The sequence below is a fragment of the Scyliorhinus torazame genome, chromosome 3 (genome assembly GCF_047496885.1).
Source record: "Scyliorhinus torazame isolate Kashiwa2021f chromosome 3, sScyTor2.1, whole genome shotgun sequence".
NCBI classification, from domain to species: domain Eukaryota; kingdom Metazoa; phylum Chordata; class Chondrichthyes; order Carcharhiniformes; family Scyliorhinidae; genus Scyliorhinus; species Scyliorhinus torazame.
In genome coordinates this window covers 5183014-5200166 of record NC_092709.1, presented here as the reverse complement: position 1 = coordinate 5200166, position 17153 = coordinate 5183014, and the positions used below count along the sequence as shown (strand labels likewise).

Here is a 17153-nt window from a genome sequence, read left to right as displayed (position 1 = left end):
AGCTCGTGTAACACGGTGAAAACCTGAAGCAATGATGTCCACAGTTTGTCAGCAGCAAAGCTTAACGTGGATTTACAACATGACCCTGCCAACAAGAAGTTAGAAAATCATCACCCACAATCTAACTTCTGAAGAACAGATTTTCTATTGTTTTTCAAAAGAAAACATTTTACTTTGGGAATGATGTGAGCCATCCTGTGATTTTTCTGATGTAATAATTAGCAGAGCAATTGTGTGGTGACGTGACCAGCCCAATGCCATTAATGCACATGTGCTGTGTACACCCCTCACTCGGAATGTGCTGACTTTTGCTGGCATCTCCATTGTTAAACTCATCAACCACCCATCCCTCGATGTAGGGCCCTGGGAAGCGGCAACAGCAGAACCTATTCTTATTCCCACTGGACATGCTTCCAGCAAGGGTCCCTGGAAAGGTTACAGAAACAGGAGCCCAGGCTGATTCTTACCCTTGCCTTGTACAAGAGCGAGGAGAAAACAATAGCACCACATTTACTGACCATAGATCATAGAATTTACAGTGCAGAAGGAGGCCATTTGGCCCATTGAGTCTGCGCCGGTCCTTGGAAAAAGCGCCCTACTTGAAATTAAATTAAAAATGAAAATCGCTTATCGTCACAAGTAGGCTTCAACGAAGTTACTGTGAAAAGCCCCTAGTCGCCACATTCCGGCGCCTGTTCGGGGAGGCTGGTACGGGAATTGAACCGTGCTGCTGGCCTGCCTTGGTCTGCTTTAAAAGCCATCTCTATCAGTGTGCTAAACCAGCCCCTTAAGCCCACACTGCCGCCCTATCCCTGTAACCCAGTAACCCCACCTAACCTTTTTGGACACCAAGGACAATTTAGCATGGTGAATCCACCTAACCTGCACATCTTTGGACTGTGGGAGGAAACCAGAGCACCCGGAGGAAACCCACGCACACACGGGGAGAACGTGCAGACTCCGCACAGACAGTGACCCAAGCCGGGAATCGAACCTGGGGCCCTGGAGCTGTGAAGCAACTGTGCTACCAAGCAGCCCGCTGCTACCGTGCACTGACAACTGATGAATTCTCGCCTCGCTGTGGCCTTAACCTGGTTTGAAAGCTGTAGCCATTCACATTAACACAGGCCTGGCCAATCAGGCGAGAATGCCGGTTTCACGCCCCACTCTGGCCAGGAATGGCCCTCTGCTCACTGACACCCAAACATTAGCTGAACTTTAATGTCAAACAGATAAGTGGGACCTCCACACTGATTACAGTTAGACTGTAGCTTGTGTGAACTGACTGACAAAGCAGGAAGAGGCTAATTCACAATCTCGCACTGTGGAGGGAGGAAAATTCAGAAACAACTGAACAATTTTTTCTGAACACATTCACGCTACGATGCACTGTCAGACTGAGCAGGGCTTTGTCAGATTTGTACAAAAGAATTGCAGGGTTTGCACTCCCAGACAATTTAGAATTCATGAATACGAAAATAATCAACGAGCTCTTCCTGGGCCCCAGGATGGCAGTAAACTGCTGCAGTCTGCTTCATTACGGAGTTCAAGAGGACACATTTGTTAACTTAACTTTTATTTGAAAGTTCCTGATATGAAATGTAGCACTATGTGAAATACTCCTTAAAGGGGATAAGCATATGACCGGAGGCTATCTGGAAGTAATTACTCTCACCTGTAGACATGTTCGTAAAAACATCCAGGGATCGGGAATCAGTCTAAAGACCAATTGCCCGCTTGAGTAGATTGTTTTTTACACTCACCAGCCTCCACAATATTCCTGAACCTACCAAGTAAAAGCCAAAGAACAGACACAATCTTTCACCAATGAAAATGTTTCATTGAGAATGTCTCCACAGACTCTCCATCTACTGTCGCCTTTGGAACAGTGCAAAATGCTGATAGTGCAGTCGGTTCTACTGCACTGAAATCCGAGGGTCATAGCAGCACTGCCCTCGTTGCTCAGGGAGACTGGGAACCTTTAGGCAATGCAAATTTGGGTCAATGTTTTCACCCCCCAATATCCCAACACAAAATGTAGATCAGAGAAAGAAACATGCAGCACAGAAACATGCATCAACAAAGAGTTTCCAGACTTGAAGTGTTAGCTCCTTTCTCTCTCCTCAGACATTGTCAGACCTGCTGAGATGGTCCAGTATTTCCTGTTTTTGTTCCAGATACCAGCATCCGCAGTAATTTGCTTTTATATTCCCGTTCTGGCAAATCTCTCTGCACCCTCCCCAGCATCCTGACATCTTTCTGAAAACATGGGCCTGGATTCTTCCAAAATGGGATTATGTCCCCCACCCCGAAGTAAAAACACTGGATTTTACTCCAGAGATTCCTGTAAAGAAGTACAGCTAATTCCCAGCCCTGCAGGGGGCTAGCAGGGAACCGGAGTAAATCTCGCAGCTTTAGCTGCGGATACGATCCCCCGCACTTGCGGTTTGGAGTCCGAGCATGCGCACAACGGGACTGATGCAGAGAAAGAATCGGTTAGGATGGCATTCGCAGGGCAGCATGGTGGGGCAGTGGTTACCAAGATCACCTCCTTCACCTCTGCACCATCACCTGGCTCTGCCTGGGCCTCATTCCATCTGCTACGGAAATCCATGCCTTTGCGACCTCTAATGCTCTCCCGGCTGCACTCCAATATTCTACCCTCCATCTCATCCAAAACCCCACTGCCAGAATCCTGGTTTACACCACATCCTTCACCCGTCAGCTCCGTGCACCCTGACCCACATTGGCTCCTGGTCAGGAAAACCTCCCCCTAATTTAATATTCTCATCCTGGTTTTCAAATCCCTCCGTAGCCTCACCGCTCCCCATCTCCACAACCTCCTCCAGCCGTAAAACATCTCAAATCTCTGCATTCCCCCAATCCCGACCATTGATGGTTGTGTCTTCAAACATCTAACCTTTCAAGCTCCAGAACTCCCTCCCTACATCTCTCTCTGCTTCTTTAAGATACTCCATAAACCCCTGCTGCCAATCTTTTGGTTACCTGTCTTAATATTTTATGATGTGGGGATGCCGGCGTTGGACTGGGGTGAGCACAGTACGAAGTCTTACAACACCAGGTTAAAGTCCAACAGGTTTGTCTGGAGTCACTAGCTTTCGGAGCGCTGCTCCTTCCTCAGGTGAGTGCTCAGGACTAACCTGATGAAAAGCTAGTGACCACAAACAAACCTGCTAACATTTTGGCGGCGATTCTCCAAAATGGAGCCCAAGTGTTCGCGCCGTCGTAAACGCCGTCGTGTTTCATGACGGCGCGAAACGGGCACCGGGACGACCAATTCTGGCCCCCACAGGGGTTCACGCTGCTCCAGCCGCCCTTCCCAGTGCCAAATGGGCACCGCGCCAACCCTCGCATGCGCGGGGGACTTCTTTAGCGCACCGGCCCCGACTCAACATGGCGTCGGTGTTCAGCGGCTGGCCGCGTAGGCCCGGGGAGGGGGAAGAGGCCGGCTCGCCGATCGATGGGCCCCGATTGCGGGCCAGACCCCATCGGAGCCCCCCCCAACACAGGCCGCCCCCCGACCGTTCGCGCAGAGTTCCCGCCGGCAGCGACCAGGGGTGAACGGCGCCGGCAGGACTCTGTCGTATCCGCGCGGCCGCTCGGCCCATCCGGGCCGGAGGATCGACGGCCCTGCCGATTCTAGTGGCCCGTGGCCGGCGCTGCGCCGATTCTCCGCACCTCGGAGAATCGGACGCCGGCGTCGGGGCGGGGTTGCGGTGATTCTCCGGCCCGGCGGCGATTCTCCAAAATAGAGCCCAAGTGTTCGCGCCGTCGTAAACGTCGTCGGGTTTCATGGCGGGGGGTTCGGAGAATCGCCCCCTTTATGTTTGACAAACCAGACTGGAAACGTTTGCTCCCTCTCTCTCCACAGATGCTGTCAGACCTGCTGAGATTGTCCAGTATTGTGTTTGTGTTCGTATATTATCACCAGGTTAAAGTCCAACAGGTTTATTTGGAATCACGAGCTTTCGGAGCGCTGCTCCTTCATCAGGTGAGTGTGACTCTTGTCCAAACAAACCTGTTGGACATTAACCTGGTGTTGTAAGACTTCTTACTGTGCTCACCCCAGTCCAACGCCGGCATCGCCACATCATTGTTTTATGTTCTTCGGTTTCAAACGTTGTCTGATGGGTTTCTGTGAAGTATCCTGGGGATGGTTCACTATGCTGAAGGTGCTATATAAATGCAGGTTGTTCTGTGTTTTTTGCTACTGTTGATTTAGAATTGACAAGCAAATGCTCGGAGGATAGAATAATTAAGGTTAAAGCTTTAAGAAGGGAAGAGTTAAGTTATGGAGTTGGAATTCCGCAGATGTCACGGAGATAATGCTGATGAGATTGAGAGATCTCTTTCAAGGTTTTAGCACAATCAAATTCCTCAAATCGTTTTGCAGCTACAATCAACAATGTCAACAGGAAGTTAGATATGCAACTGGAGGCAAGAGAAGACCCCCACAGGCTCGCCCCACTTCTGACTCAATGGTAATTCTGTGGCCAAAAGTGTAGGTACACAGAAGCCAGGGCAAGTCCTTCTAGTCAGATCACAATCGAGGCACCATGTACGGTCAGACCGAGAGGAAACATGGCTCTGAAAACACTCACCAAAAATATTAATCCAGAGGATGAGGGGCCCCGAGTAAGGAGGGCTAGTTTCCTACCTAGACCCACACTCCCCTGCCTTATCTGCACAACATCACCTAACCTGCACATCTTTGGGCACTAAGGGTCAATTTAACACGGCCAATCCACCTAACCTGCACATCTTTGGACTGTGTGGGGAAACCGGAGCACCCGGAGGAAACCCACGCACACACGGGGAGGATGTGCAGACTCCGCACAGACAGTGACCCAAGCCGGAATTGAACCTGGGACCCTGGAGCTGTGAGGCAGCAGTGCTAACCACCGTGCAGTCCCTATTTCTGGATTTTAATTGGGATGACAGAGGGGTCTGGAATGTTTGAGAATGGGAAGGTCTCCATGAATGTAAAGACTAATCTCCAGGTCATTGCTATGAACAATTCAGGGAGCAGGTCATTGGGATATTTAAACATATGCTGTTTTCATTTCTGTGAGCATTTCCTTGTATCCGTTGTAAACTGGAGATCTTGTGGCGCAGTGGAGAGAGTCTGTCTGTCCTTCTGAGCCAGAATCTCTGGGCCCAAGTCCCAGCTCAGCACTCGTTGGCTATTGAAGGTGTGTTCATAATATGGCCAAAGAGGTTGACTATCAATCTGTAAACCCTCCCCCAGTGCCTGCTGGCAGACAGTAAGAGTGGGAGAATATCCACATCAGTCAAACTGCAGAAGGCAACGGTAAACCCACTGCAGTAAATAACCTTGGAGCAACCCAATGGAAGTCTATGGACGCCTGCCCCCTCTGAGGGCAGGGTACCCCGGAGGAGGGGGAGGGGGGTGTAAAATATAGGACGTTGTTAAAGGGTTTGTCCAATTCACATCTGGTATGCAAAGACATTGAAGTGCACCGTCACAGATTTATGTACATTCACCCCCCCCCCCCCCCCCCCCCCCGGTTCCGGTTCCACTGTTCCGGCACCCATTTAGTTTATATTGCCTCTCCACATTCCTCCCCCCATAATACACTTCTCTGGCTTAAAGTACCTCTGCCATGAATCTGCCCGTCTCACTCCACCCTGAAGTCTGGTAGTACTCACCTCATTCTTTACTACATTCTCTACTTGTGTCACCAGCAAACTTTAACATTCTGTCAAGTATACCCAGGTCCAAACCGTTCATGTATGAAAAAACGGCAGTGGTCCTAATCCTAGCCCCATGGACACAGTTCATAGTTTCCTTCAGTCTGAAAAGCAACGATTCACCCCTTCCCCACTGTTCCCTGCGCCTTGATTCACCTGAGGAAGGAGCAGTGCTCCAAAAGCTAGTGATTCGAAACAAACCTGTTGGACTTTAACCTGGTGTTGTAAGACTTCTTACTGTTCCCTGTGCCTCAGACAGACCAGTGGCCACGTACAGAGGCAGGAACCTTTAAAGCTCCTAATCCTGGAAAGTCCTCGGATTAGAAAACCGAAGACCATGACCGCTCCCACCCAGCAAGGCTCCGCACTGCGATTGGTGTTTCTGAAAACGTGCGCAAGGATTCATCGCCGCTGTACAAGATTCACAGCAGCTCACCATTGCCCTCTCCTTCTCCGGGGGCAATTAGGGATGAGCAACACACATCGACCCAGCTAGCGACTCCCACATCCCATGAAGGAACTCAGAAAACGGAGATTCTCAATATTATTCATAGCTTCTCATTGTTCCTGATTAATGTTTTAATGATTTCAGCGTTCTTTGCCTCACCACCCATGGGCAATGTCACCCTTCGCACACATGGACACTACCCCACGCACCCCAAGTGAGGACACACCGCTATGGGGTCCCTGGGGCTCCACCCTCTTCAGGCCCCCCCCCACACCCCAAGTTCCCTTACAGCACTCCCTCCCTTCTAGAACCTCCACCCATCACCCCTCCAGCCTCACAGAGGCCCCCACTTACCTGCCGTGCAGTACCCCAACCCCTCAAAGCCCACCCCCCCATCCACACTCATTGTATAGACATGGCCCCTTCGCCCCCTGGCACAGCCACTCTGGCACCTAGGCAGTGCTGCTGCTGGCTTGGGAGTGCCAGGGTGGCAGTACCAAGGTGCCCACATTCCAGGGGGAGGGCCAGGGGGCCACCCTGCACTTATCCTGGCCACGCTGGGGTCTCCGAAGGCCCGGGAGACCTCTGGGTGTCGTTCCACCTGGTCCATGTTTGTGCGGACCCGCACTGATCGACGCCTGGCTGCAGCCTCCCTGGGGAGGCCAGAGAATCGAGGGAGACTGGCGGATCTCACTTAGTTAAGATCTACTTAGGCGAGCGTCGTTCAGTCATCCCCATTTGGGGCGGGGTTCTGATTCCGACGGAGGCTGTCAGGTGATCTGCTGGAGGCCTCTCCCGGGATTCTCCGGCCTCCATCACATTGGGCAGGAATTTCCACGGCCTCCGCCGGCTGCTTTGCGGAGGTTGGGGCAGGACTGGAAGACCCCGCCAACGGGAGGAGATGGAAGATCCTGTCCAATGGGCTTTGTGGGAGCTTGCTATGCGCAAGCGGATTGCCGTGTTTCTTAGTGACCCCACCTCAGGAGTACTGCTCCGGTTGTGTGGTCTTTCAGAGGTTCCCTGGTGAAAGGTTCTATACAAATGCATGTCTCTCATTGTTTCCAATGATATAACCATACACCCCTGTTTCCTAGAGCTTTGGTTGGGGTTGAGTGGAAAGATCGCATTTAATCTTTGCAAACACTTCTCGGAATACAAAATCGGAAAATGCCAAAAGGGGCCAGGCAGCGTGGGTGGAGCGAGAGGAGGAGCAGTTAGTGGACAGGCTGCTCCACCCCCTCCACAGTGTGTTTTAGGCCCGCTGTGGCCCGCCATTGCCCAGCTGTGGGATCTTCCCGTCCTGCTACCGTCGAAGGGTTTTCCTGTTGTTTGCATCCCCCCCTCGCCCGAGGAATCGAGAGATCCTGGTGGGAACACCCGGAAAAGTTTGGCCAATGTTTCAGGTCTGTGACCTTTCAGTGATCTGAAACATGACTCATCATAGAACTTATCATAGAATCTCTACAGTGGAGAAGGAGGCCATTCGGCCCATCGAGTCTGCACTGACCCTGCGAAAGAGCACCCTAAGTAGGCCCACTCCCTCAACCTATCCTTGTAATCCTGCAATCCCACCTAACCTTTGTACACTAAGAGACCAATTGATCGTAGCCAATCCACCTAACCTGCACATCTTTGGACTGTGGGAGGAAACCCACACAGACACGGGGAGAATGTGCAGACTCCTCACAGACAGTGACTCGAGGCCAGAATTGAACCTGGGACCCTGGCGCTGTGAGGAGGCAGTGCTAACCACTGTGCCACCGTGCCGTCCATAATTAACTCTATTTCTCTCTCCAATGATGCTCTCTGACTTGCTGAGGATCTTCCAACATCTTCTATTTTTATTTCAGGTTTTCAGCATCTGCAGTATTCTGCTCTACTCCAGCTGACTTTACAGTCAGCGATTTGCGTCATGCTTAATGCAAGTGAATGCTCTGATAACGAGGATCGGAGCTTCAGTCCACCTGCATTTTTACAAACATCTGAATATTTGGACCTTTTTCATATAAATCCTGCGGATTGAATTCTCTGACAAGATTTACTGCTTTTCAGATCATTCTGCAGGTTTGAGCGGCGTCACCCAGCTGGTCATTTCCCATTGTGCGATGTTTTGCTCCTGCCATTTCTTCCCACCCAAAAGTGGCAGATGCACCACTGGGGAAGTATCGGTCCATGCGACATTTCCACAGTCATTTTGATTCTGTTGCTACGGAAATTCATGGCACATTTATTAACATGATACGTACATTGAAAAAACCCACACAAGAATGGCTAATGTCTGCAAGTGTTGGTGCTCAGGACCGTGCAGAGTGAACAGATGTAACCTCAATGTCAGGCATTGGAGCATCACTCTTTTCGATTCGCTCCACCATTGGCATCTGCACATTCAGCTGCCTGGGCCTCAACTTCCAGAATTCCCTCCCTAAACCATTCCCATCTTCCTTTCTCCCTTTAAGACTTACCTCTCCCTGAATAAAATCATAAGAAATAGAGACAGACGTTGTCCATAAGACCCCCTCGAGCCTCCTCCACCAATCCTTGCGATCCAGGCTGATCTTTGCCCTCATTTTAATATAATTTAATAAATCAAGACAGCATTATCAAAGACCCCTCCCACCCAGGCGTTGCCTTCTTCCAGACCCTTCCATCAGGCAGAAGATACAGAAGTCTGAAGACCCGCACATCCAGACATAGGAACAGCTTCTTCCCCACAGCTACAAGACTCCTCAACGACTCCCCCTCGGACTAATCTGTTCCCTGTAAGAACACTATTCACGACGCCCTATGCTGCTCTTGCTCATGTATTTGCTTTGTTTGGCCCCTTGTTCCGCACTGTAACCAATCGCTGTTTGTCGATGTACCATTTGTCAATGTTCTCTGTCGATTATTCTTTTTTTGTCTATTGTGTACGTACTGTGTACGTTCCCTTGGCCGCAGAAAAATACTGTTCACTGTGCTTCGGTACATGCGACAATAAATCAAATCAATCAATTTTCACTTTCCCACCTGATCCCGACATTCCTTGATTCCCTCAATGTCAAAAAATCTTTCGATCTCCGCCTTGGATATACCAAACGACAGAGATCCACAGCTCTCTAGGGTACAGAATTCCAAAGATCAGCAATCCACTGTGTGAAGACATTCCTCTCCATCTCAGTCCTAAATGGCCTGACTCCTTATCCGGAGGCTGTGACCCCCAGTTTGAGACTCACCAACCAGGGGAAATCGGCCTTTCAGCATCGAATGCTGTCAAGCCCATTCAGAATCTTATGAGTTTCAATGAGACAGCCATTGGCTCTTCCAAATTCCAGAGCCCAAGTTCAATCCATTAAATCTCTCTCGCATCCCAGGATATCTGCATAATGGCTCAGTTTCATAACCTGCTGATAACGTTCCTGCTTTGGTATATTTGTCTATGTTAAAATTGTTATTTAAGTGTAAATTGCTGCTATTCCCATTGGAGAAATTGAACCCTAACAAAAGGCAACTGGTTTAATTTTTTAAAAATGTATTTGTTCATGGGACATGGTAGTCAAGAAGGCATACGGCATGCTTGCCTTCATTGGCCAGGACATTGAGTATAAGAATTGGCAAGTCATGTTGCAGCTGTATAGAACCTTAGTTAGGCCACACTTGGAGTATAGTGTTCAATTCTGGTCGCCACACTACCAGAAGGATGTGGAGGCTTTAGAGAGGGTGCAGAAGAGGTTTACCAGAATGTTGCCTGGTATGGAGGGCATAAGCTATGAGGAGCGATTGAATAAACTCGGTTTGTTCTCACTGGAACGAAGGAGGTTGAGGGGCGACCTGATAGAGGTTTACAAAATTATGAGGGTCATAGACAGCGTGGATAGTCAGAGGCTTTTCCCCAGGGTACAGGGGTCAATTACTAGGGGGCATAGGTTTAAGGTGAGAGGGGCAAGGTTTAGAGTAGGTGTACGAGGCAAGTTTTTTTTACACAGAGGGTAGTGGGTGCCTGGAACTCGCTGCCGGAGGAGGTGGTGGAAGCAGGGACGATAGTGACATTTAAGGGGCATCTTGACAAATACATGAATAGGATGGGAATAGAGGGATACGGGCCCAGGAAGTGTAGAAGATTGTCGTTTAGCCGGGCAGCATGGTCGGCACGGGCTTGGAGGGCCGAAGGGCCTGTTCCTGTGCTGTACATTTCTTTGTTCTTTGTATGGGCATCGCAGGCTATGCCAGCATTTACTACCCATCCCTAATTGAGGGGCAATTAAGAGTCAACCACGTTGCTGTGGGTCTGGAGTCACATGTAGGCCAGACCGGGTCAGGACGGCAGATTTCCTTCCCTGAAGGACATTAGTGACCTAAGATTCCATGGCCATCATTAGACTTTTAATTCCAGACTTTTATTGAATTCAAATTTCGTCATCTGCTGTGATGGGATTTGAACCTTGGTCCCCAGAGTTTTATGCTGGGTTTTTAGGATTACTAGTCCAGTAACAATACCACTAAAGCATTGCCTCCCCAGGAGAGGGAATGATGGTTACGAAAGATGGTTACATGTTTATCTGAAGTCGAATAAGTAGAAGGTGAGGATGAAGTAAATGTTTTTCTCACTATAATTTTGAGGTGGCTTTTGAGGTGGTGTCTAACCAATGTTGCCCCCGAGACGCTATGGAATAGTCTGAAATTAATGACATTCTGGACGCATATTATGGCACGGCTAGGAATTAAATTGCACAGAGAGTTGCATTCGAGAAGGAAGCAGTTGCCAAGTGAAGATTCTTGAATTAAAGAAACTCTCTCCTCACAGACGGCCTGGTTCAAACTTAGAGGCATGTTTGTCGGAGGCGTAAAGGACAATAAAGTCCAGGCCAGGCTGATATGGAATGAGGCCTGTGATGAGGTCAAAGCCTTGGAAATGGTTGAAAATCGCAGGGGAATTCTTTTCCTGCAGCGACGGAGAGGAAGAAATTTAGATCATTTAAATGCGCCCATTTCCAGTCAAAGTGCTCTGACTGTGGATGACCCGCAGGCGTATCTTCTGGTCACAGCCGTGCACCAGTCCGAGATTGTGGCGGATCTGAAGCTAGATCAGGAGCCTGGAAATCTTGGAATATGCACATGATAGATATGTAAACAGAAGCTGATGTTATCAAGCAGGATAAGATTAAAAGTTGTACTCGGTCAAAGAGCAAGAAAAACAGCACACAGAAGATAAAAGACATATTTCCAGTGGCCACAGTCAGCGACTCACAACTTGCTTCCATCACTGATACAACTGCAGCAGAGTCGGTTATCTCAGAAAGGGAGTACAACATGTGCCTACGTCACATTCCCCCTACACAAAACTGGTGAGAAACTTGCGAGTTATTCCAATAACAGTATTGCAGCATTTTGTGAAGTTAGTGTCAGGGTGGAACATGGCGATACATCCGAAAACCAGCCATTGGGAGCAGTTGGAACCAATGGAAGAAAGTCCAAAGTGATGGGGAGAAAGTAGCTCAAGAAGATAGGGACAAACTGGGCCAAGTTATTGTGGGCGATACGGTAACACAGTGGTTAGCACTGTTGTTTCACAGTGCCAGGGATCTGGGTTCGATTCCCGGCTAGGGTCACTGCACGTTCTCCCCGTGTCTGCGTGGGTTTCCTCCCACAAGTCCCGAAAGACGTGCTTGTTAGGTGAATTGGACATTCTGAATTCTCCCTCTGTGTACCCGAACAGGTGCTGGAACGTGGCGACTAGGGGCTTTTCACAGTAACTTCATTGCCTACTTGTGACACTAATAAAGATTATATCATTATTATTAGAGTAAGGATCAGTGAGAGTCCGTCCGACATTGAGAAGCTATTGTTTAGAGAATGCAAAGTGGTTTTTCAGCGAACAAGGCCAACAAATAAAATTGGGTATTACAGTGTCATGTGAGAGTACCTTTAAGAAATGGATGCTTAAGCAATGTGCCTTTAAGAAAATAGTGATGTCAGAGAGTGGGTGGAGCTGAGCTCAGTTTGGCCATTTTGAGGTTAGTTCTGGGTTTTTAGTTTCAGTTTGAGAGAGCAGCTGGGAGTGTCTGTGTGTTTTGCTGAGAGCTGCAGGAAGAAAAGCAAGGTGCTGGAGCTGAAGTCAACCAAGCTGATATATCCCTGCCATCCAACAGAAAATGTATATTAACTGTGACCTGGTGTGTTACTGTTTTTGTGAAGGTGACATCTTTTGGATGTGTAAAGGAACAGTTTGCAGGATTGGGTAGTGTTGTATTATTTTCGGGGTTATCTTTGACGTAAGGGGTGTCAAGAGATCCAATGTTTATTTAAAAGGTTCATTTGAGTTCATGGAATAAACATTGTTTTGTTTTAAAAACCACGTGTCCATAATTGTAATACTACACCTGGGGAACAAGCTGTGTGCTTCAAAAGCAACAATCCATTAAAGGTGGGGGTTGGTTGAACTCCATGATACATTTTGGGGTTCTGAAAACACCTCTTCCCATAACACAAGGCTGACGTCAGGACAGAGCCTCAGCCTCGGAAACCCGCAGCCTTTCGGCTCGACTATTCCAGCACACTCTCGGCTGGTCTCCGACTTTCCATAAAGGTGAGCTCCGCCAAGCGTCTGCTGTCTGCGTCCTAACTCGCACCAAGTCCCATTTTCCCATCAGCCCCGTGCTCACTGACCTATACTAGTTCCTGGTTAAACACCGCCTCATTTTTAAAATCCTCATCCCCGTTTTCAAATCTCTCCCTTTGTAACCTCCTCCAGCCCCACAACCGCGCAAAATCTCTGCGCTCACCCAGCTCGGTAACCATTCACACTATTAATCACTCTGACCGCCTGGCTTCAAGCTCTGAAATTCCCCCCCCCCCCCCCCCCCCCGTAAATACCTCTTGTCTTTCTACCTCTCTTCCTGCTTTAAGACATTCCTTAAAATCTGCCTCTTTGGTTGAGGTTTTGATCACCTGCCCTTACGTGCAGAGTTTCATTTTCCTCTTTAAAACGTTCCTTTGATGCATCTTGGGGCATTTTATTATGCTGACGAGGCTATTTAAATACAAGTTATTGTTGTTACTTTAGATGGTTGGGGTGCAGGCAGCAGCAATTCAGTTTCCTGACGTGGAATAAAAGTGCGAGGGGGAAAAAAGGTGAAGGGAACAGGAACCATCAGCATGACCGTCAACTGCCACCAAGAGCGGTTATAATAATAATCTTTCTTAGTGTCACAAGTAGGCTGATATTAACACTTAATTAAGTTACTGTGAAAATCCCCTAGTCGCCACTGATATATACACACACACACACACACACACACGCAAACTGGCACTTAACAATTCAAAACAGAATTCCCAATCAAATTGCAGAAGCGTTTCATGCTTAGTAACAACTTTAATAAGCACAGCATATCTACAGTCAGCACCCGGGTCTGTAATCCAGCAACTGTTCACAGCTTGTAAAAATGACCAAGTCTTTTTCCTTTGCAGATTTGGTAGTGGGCGGGGCGGGGGAAAATAACAAATGTCTCCAAATACTCAGCAAGTGTTGGATCACATCCAGCACCGTATAAGTCAACGGCAAAACTCATCAGCTGTAAACCACCCACTTATTGTTACAGACTGACCATTAATCTTTTAATATATTACACAAACTGGACTTGTAGGTGACAAATAATCCATGTAATCGACTTCATTCAGGTCATTTACTAATGACAATTAATAACTTGAATTTATATAATGCAGCGTAATTAGCAGGGTAGATAAGGGTGAACCGGTGAATGTGGCATATCTGGGTTCTCAGAAGGCTTTCGTTGAAGTGACACGGAAGAGGTTGCCATGCAAGGTTCGGGCTGAAGTGATTGGAGGTTACTCATTAACATGGATCGGGTAAATCCGACGCAGACATATTCAAGTGAGACTAACTGCTCACTTGAATCTGCCAATCTGGATCACGTCCATTGAGGGTGAAAAACCAATGGGTCATTAAATAAAAAACTCAATTTGAAAAAATATTTTTTTTGAATGTTTTTGTTTCGGAGTTATAAAAGAGTGCAGCTCAGTGAGCACAGGAATGTTGAGTGAATGGGATTTGGAGGCAGACAGCAGAGGATTGGTTGAGCTCAAGGTGTCAGTCTGCCAAGGAGTCTATTGGGATAGTCAAGTCCAGATGGAACAAAGGCGTGGCCAAGAACCTTAGCAGTAGATACGTGCAGACAGGGTGGAAATAGGCACTCTTGCTAAAACCACAAGCCAGCAATAAAATATTTGATCGGACTCGAGTCAGATATTCAGGGTTAACGTGAGAATGAACTGGCCAGAGAGGAAACTTTACAAAGTCATTCCAGCCCAGAAACAGGTTTTGGCACGACTGGTCTATCCAGGTGTTCCTGCACCACACAAACCTCTTCCCTGGGGTACTTTAGCTCCCCCATCATCAGCCTCTCCCTTCAAGTAGCAGGCCCGAGGGCATTGGCGAGGATGGACTTCCACCGAGTTGCTCCACGATAACTGCTCACAGGGTGGACTAACCAAGGTCCGATACACGTTTACCATAACTTCTCTGTCTGTGCATCAGCGGGTAAGCACTCTTGCCTCCGAATCAGAAGGTTCAAGTACCACCTCAGCACTTGAGCTCAAAAGACAAGGCCGAGATGCCATACCAGTGCTGAAAGAGTGCTGCCTTTCGGATGACACCTAGGCCTGTCCACTCTCTCAGGCGGACATGAAAGATCCCATGGTAATAATTTGTAGGGATCTATCCCTGTTGTCCCAGCAATCTCCATGCCACAACCAGCATCACAAGAACATTATTACACTGCTGTTTGTGGGAGCTTGCTGTGCATACATTGGCCACCGCGCATCCCAAAACCGAGTACAGTGAAAAGAATACTGCATTGGCTGTAAAGCACTTTGAGGTGTTCATCTCTCGTGAAAGGCGCTATATAAATGCAAGATTCCCCCCCCCCCCACACTCTTTTCTGCTTTCCAGTTAAAGCGGGTGGTGCATGGTGAAGCAGAGTTTTCTGCATTGGAATGTGGGACTGTGAAAAATCCGAGTCTCCAGCATTATTCTCTCACCGTTACTCCCTCTCTCCCACCCCACACAACTCACACTCCCCCACACACACACCCACACCACACTCCCCCACACACACACCCACACCACACTCCCCCACACACACACCCACACCACACTCACCCACACGCACCCTTACTCTCTCACACACAAACGCACACCCTCTCTCCCAGCCCCACAAACCCTCACTCACCCTCCCCCACACACAGCCCTACTCTCTCCCACATACACACCCCACCCTCTCCCACACACACATGCCCTGTCTCCATCCCCACACACGCCCTCACCCCTACTCTCACACGCACTCACCCTCTCCCACACACACCCCCACACACCTCTACACACTCTCCCCCACATACTCCCCCACCCTACCACACCCACATATACACTCACCCTCACCCCTACTCTCACACGCACTCACCCTCTCCCACACACACCCCCACTCCCACACACCCCTACACTCTCCCACACACACCCCCACCCTCTCCCACCCCCACCCCCACACACCCCTACACTCTCACACACACACACTCTCTCCCCCACATACTCCCTCACCCTCCCACACACAATGCCCTCTCTCCCACACCCTCACCCCTACTCTCACACACACACTCACTCTCCCCACACACCCCTACTCTCACACTCCCCCACACACCCCTACTCTCCCACACACACACACCCTTTCTCCCACCCCTGCACACTCCCCCTCCCCCACACATTCACCCCTACTCTCTCCCCCACACACATACCCCTACTCTCGCACCCACACACCCTCACGCAGCCCCGTTCACCCTTGCACACATCCACCTACTCACCCCCCCCCCCCCCCCCCTATTAAGTTCACAATGCAAATAGAAAACGAGGGAAATATTTTACTTAACTCAAGCTTTAATGAAAACCCATGGGACAGAGCAGGCCGATTACTTCATGTTTGGGGTGTTTGAGTTGGGATGGCCGCCAGGCGCGGCACAAACTCATTAACGCAGTTGGATGTCAGCAAGTGGAGATTTCAAGGTGGGAAAACGCTCAAGACCAGAACCTTTGAGAGAATCACAAATGGACAAAGCAGACAGCGGGGACTGAACACCTGGCCAAGCAGAAAGCAAAAGCGAAAAAAATTAAAAACCAAACAAGACAAACCAAAAATTTTAAACCAATTTAACAAGGCCAAAGATGATTTCAGTGGGAGTGATGGAGTGATGACTAACAGAATCCGCCTGGCTTTAATGCGGATCCCTTCAACATTCCTGCAGCACTTACTTGGATTTCCATGTCTGTACATTTTGTCACCCAGCCCATCATATTTAAAGGGCTCTTGGCCAGACTCTACTTTCTCAACTTCTGATCAGCTTTATGCTGTGGGCTCCGTCCTCACCAAAAACTAAACTCGGCTTCGTTTCCCAATCCAATCCATACAGAGTAAAGGTAAACCCTACCCCCAAGGTTCAAAGTCCTTCAACAGTCCCATCTGAACTTTCAAAACATTTGCAACTGTTTTGAAAAATATTCCTTGCATTTAAAAATTAAAACATTTTTTAAAATCTCTCACTTTAAATATTATTCAATTCAAATGTAAATTTAAATCATTGACGTGTCAACTTTGTGGGATTCACCCCACATAACCCGTCTGGTTCACTAATGTCCTTTAGGGAAGGAAATCTGCCGTCCTTACCCGGTCTGGCTTACATGTGACTCCAGACCCACGACAATGTGGTTGACTCTTAACTGTCCTCAGGGATGGTCCTGGGCAGCACGGTGGCACAGTGGTTAGCACTGCTGCCTCATGGCACCGAGAACCCGGGTTCGATCCCGGCTCTGGGTCACTGTCCGTGAGGAGTTTGCACATTCTCCCAGTGTCTGCGTGGGTTTTGCTCCCACAACCCAAAGATGTGCAGGGTAGATGGATTGGCCACGCTAAATTGCCCCTTAATTGGAAAAAAT

At 48.8% G+C, this 17153-nt stretch overlaps 1 protein-coding gene across 5 annotated transcripts in view; it reads right to left on the bottom strand.

The window, feature by feature from the left end:
* LOC140408257 (protein phosphatase 3 catalytic subunit alpha) overlaps positions 1–17153 on the bottom strand; it is a 459377-nt gene that overhangs the window by 41185 nt on the left and 401039 nt on the right. The window lies entirely within an intron of this gene.